This window comes from Prunus persica, chromosome G7, assembly GCF_000346465.2.
Source record: "Prunus persica cultivar Lovell chromosome G7, Prunus_persica_NCBIv2, whole genome shotgun sequence".
NCBI lineage: Eukaryota > Viridiplantae > Streptophyta > Magnoliopsida > Rosales > Rosaceae > Prunus > Prunus persica.
Genome location: NC_034015.1, coordinates 1,741,104 through 1,746,158, shown reverse-complemented (window position 1 = coordinate 1,746,158; position 5,055 = coordinate 1,741,104).

Below are 5,055 nucleotides of genomic sequence, written 5' to 3'. Positions count from 1 at the left end.
TAAATTGTAGACGTTGTAAATTGTAATAGACTACTAAGTCGTTAAAATGACGTCGTTAAAATGAGAAACCATGGCGGCTATTTACCTATACGACGTAAAATATATATATCAACGACTTAACCGCTGTCGTTACATAAACGTCGTCGATGATACCCTGAACCCTTAAGAAATTGAAGATGTTGTAAACCATAAACGACTCAATTGTTCAAAGAACGTCGTCTAACTATATTTTTACGTCGTATTTGTTTAAAACACGAAACAACAAAATACGACGGTTTTTGACTTTATTAGGTCGTTGGAAAAGTATTACACGTCGGTTAAGCAATTTGTATGTTTGTTTTTTTTTTAATTTAAGAAAACCTCAACAAATTTTTACATTACATATTATAGAGAAAATTTGTACATTATACATAAATATCAAGTGTTCAATAATTGCCCTGTTTAATAATTTGGAAAACAAACTCTGCCCATTCATTCCGGACTTCATCAATGGCTTCTTGGGGGTATGAAGCTTCCTGGTTTCCCTTGGCATACTGCATAAACAATGACTATTAGGGTTTATAAATAAAAAGAAATTCAATCACAGACGACGATATTTTTCATAACCGACGTAGTATATCCATTCAACGACGTTAATTTTATATGACCGTCGTTGATAATACAAAAAACGACGTGAAATGTATGAAGGTAATTTTTTCTTACCTTATTCTCAAACCCCAAGGAAGGATCCATGATGATGTCCCTCATGAAGCGCATCACATAATACCCGCATTCGACATTGCTGGGTTGCTTTGGTGTGCCTGAGAGAGTTTTCCAAATTACATTTTTACGTCCTGCTCGGCCTATGTGGGTATTATATATTTTTAAAGCACTGTTCACGATGTTTTTCGCCTCTTCGTCGACCACACGATGACCTGGCAGAGGATCCAGAAAATAGACGGTCTCCTTCTTTGCTCTTACAATCAGCAAGATCCAATGACGGCTGCACAAAATTAATATAAAAACGACGGTTATTTACAAAAACGACGTATTATAGTATTTCACACGACGAAATAAAGTAGATAACGACGACATTATATATTTATCACGACGACAAATAAATACCGACGTGGTTAGTAGTTTCAAACGACTAAATAAAATAAAACACCGACGTGGTTAGTTTATAATCTGTCATTTATTGAAAATCATAAAAACAAAATCCTAAGGAGACTAACCCTGGATTGTAAGGCATCATGAAAAGCTGTTCACCGTTTGTCTTCTGAAGTCGAGCTGCTACCAGTCGTGATATTTCAGTTATTGTGCCAGAGTTGGCACTAACTGTAGCAGGGTCAATAAAGCCAACCATGCTGCACATATTGGCTTGTTTCAAAACATCGTGTAAGTACCTAAATACATAAAATAATATAAACAAGTCAGCAAAAACAAACACGACGGTTATGTATAAAAAAACGACGTATTATAATATTTCACACGACGTACTGAAATAGATAAGGACGTTATAATATATTTATCACGACGGTAGTTAGTTAAGACGACGTGGTTAGTTAGTTAAGATGACGCAATATATAAACCAACGAGTTATTATCTTAGAAGTACAAACCTCATATATACAGCCAATACAGTAGCTCCAATTTCTTCCATGCCTGCAAATTGTGTAATATCTTCAGGCAGGAGGAAGGTATCGCGCTCACCACCAAACACCTCCTTATCAATTGTAAATTGGAGTGTCTTATCCTCAGGCAGGAGTGTCGTTTTCACAAAACGACAAAGGGTTTTTAAAGAAGATGGCGCCTCCATATTTGAATAAGCACCAACTTCAATAACCTGTTTAAAGAAATAAAAAAAATGACGTGGTAATTCAATAAAGACGACGGTTTAAGGAATAAAACGTCGTCTTAAAAGGATTTAAACGACGGTGAAAAAACTGTCGTGGTAATTCAATAAAGACGACGGTTTTATTAATAAAGCGTCGTCTGAAACCATTTAAACGACGGTGCAAAAACCGTCGTTTAAATATTTTATTACGTCTTAAAAAAAGTCCGCCGTCTAAGTTTTAAACAAACGACGGATTATATAAAAATATCGACGTCTGAAATTTTGAAAAACAAATAAAAAAGGCAAAGTTATGTGAACATACCTTGTCGTCATGCTTTTCTTCATCTTCTTTCTCCTTTTCTTCTTCCTTCTCTTCATCTCTTTTTTCTTCTTCCTTCTCTTCATCTGGCTGATGTTTCCCCATTTTGGCAGTATCATCCTCCAAATGTAGGGATCTCACATCACCTCCAGAGCAGCTAGCTTTGTCAGACATTGGATTTTTGGGGCTTTGGCTAATTCTTGGTTTAAGCATGCTTGGATCAAAATTGGGAATTAATTGGGAAAGCTGACTTAGGAAATGCTCCCTCTCAGCCTCTACCAATTGTTTTGTCCTAGCCTCCATCCTTAAGGCCTCTTCCCTTGCCTTAGCCTCCATCTTTTTAGTCTCTTCTTGAAGGAGAACTCTTAAACTGTCCTTCAAACGGTCGTCAAAGCTCACCCTCTGTGGTTTGGGCAAATTGAAATATTGCCTTGGGGAAACACCAGCACCAACTCCCCTCAGTCTGCCTGGATGCTCGGGGCCCAAAGCCATGGTCAGCACATCATTGCTGCCATCTACTCTGACTTTGCCTTCCGAGACTTGTTTCTGCAATTCATCCTAAAAAAAGATAAACAAAAAAACACACGACGGTTATTTATGTACAAACGACGTATTATATAATTTCACACGACGCAATAACGTATAAACCGACGTTATTATAACTTATCACGACGGTAGTTATACCGACGTGGTTATTTATTTAAAACGACGAAATGAATAAACAACCGACGTCTTATGCTATAATTAAAGATAACAGAGTAGTGATTCCTATTTAGACCGTTAACGACGTTTTTAAAAAAGTTTCGACGTGGTAATATCATTCACACGACGCGAAAATGAACCACCGACGTCTTATGCTATAATTACAGAAAACATAGTAGTGATTCCTATTTAGACCTTTAACGACGTTTTTAAAAACTTTTCGACGTGGTAATATCATTCACACGACGAAAAATATAACATACGACGTAATAAGAATAATTCACAGTTTAATAAAAATTTAAAACAGAGTGATAGTAGGCTTACAATTAATTTTGCTTTCTCTGCCACCTTTGGATCAGGGATGTTACCATGTTTGTCCTGTCTAGCTCTCTTCCATAAGGTAGATCGATCAATTTCTACCCCAGGCATGGTTTCCTTCAATTGATCCTCCAATCCAGCATATCCTTTTCGAGACAATCGATGATTGTACTCGAGTTTCTCCCTAATCTGTGCATGTTGAGAATGCACAGACTCAAAATCTTTGGATAGCCTTGAAGCTACAAAGGCATCCCATTGTGCTTTCTCTATGAATTTATATGTTTCAGGGGGTTGGCTTAATTTCTCCCTGTCATTGGTGTATGGAAGGATATAATGCCTCGTTAGTGTAGACTTGAAATCCTTCCATTTCTTGGAAGCAGAAGTTAAAACAGAGGTCTTGCCCCCTTGGCCTACGACAAAAGCCATGTCAACTGCTTCCCAAATCTGCTCCTTTATATCCTTGGGGATTTGGGACCATTTCTTGTCCACAAGTGGGATCCTGGAGCGTGCCAACACACCAATATACGACTGCATCTCAATATGTGCTTGGCCAACACCTTTCCCCCTTTTATTGTACTCAACAATTGGCCTCAGTTTCTGAAGCTTTCTCTTCACAACACGAGGCATTGTGCTCATACCTCGACCAGTCTTTGAATCATCTGAGATTGTTGTCTGGCTGGTTTGTTCTGTCTCAGCAGATGATGAAGCAAACTTCATCTTCTTCGAAGACTTCATCTCCTTCGAAGACTTGTCTTGAGGAGCTACCATTCCAAGCTTCTTGGAGCCAGAATCCTTAGTTGTGTTGTTGAGAAACCATTTTAACAGACAAAACTGCAAGTGAAAATATTTCAGGAAAACATTAAGAACACAAACGACGGTATTAAAAAAATACGACGTATGATATGATTTTAGACGACGCAATGAAATAATCTCAGACGTAATAAATGTTTAAAACCATTATTTATATAACGTCGTGGTATATATGTTCACACGACGTCAATAGTAATACACCGTCGTGGTAAAACAATAAGATATTTTGTCGTCTATATTAGATACCAACCCTAGTTTCTTTTTCTTTATATTTTATCAAATAAGGGAAAAACAAAAACCATTGTTCAGAGAAATCAAACCTGCAATTAAACAAGCATATAAAAAAAGACTATTATTTTAAAAACAACTTTGTCAATTTTCAGACGACGCTAGAACAACTGACGAACCGTCGTGGTCTACCGTCGTCTTATTTAGTTGATGTAGTTGTCTTCAAAGTTGGAAACTTTCCCTCTTTGTCTGTATATTTTATCAAACTTGGAAAGAAGTAAAATGATTTTGGCCAGAAAAAAGGTCAAAAGATTTTTCAAACAAAAAACGTATGAGCATGCAAAACAGTAACCAAAATAGTGAAAATGAAAGCTTACCTTTTGCGTGCAATGAAAGCAAGAGGAAGATGATCGATGTTTAAGTTCAGAGACGACGAAGAAGACGAGAGGAAGACGATGAGAAACTCTGACAATGCTCTGACAAGGAAAAAAGACGAAAAGGTTTCTCTGGGAGATTGAAATTTTTAATCGGGTTTGGAAATAGTGCATGTGTAAGTCGAAAAGTTGCTTACATATAAAAACATTTCAAAAAAATAATACGGCGGTTACATTTAACTACGTCGTTTTTAACTAACACGACGCAATATTTTTCGTTCGACGTGGAATCATTTCATTTAACGTCGTTAGGTTTAATATAACCGACGTGGATTTTAATTTTTAAATTATGAATAGAATTTTTTTTCCCGTGACCTTTCAGTTTATTTTTCAATTACAGTGCGTTATAAATAGAGTTTTTTTTCCGGAGGAAATTTAAAACGAAGGAAATTAATATTCTGCAATATGTAAAGTTTCTTTTTTGGATGA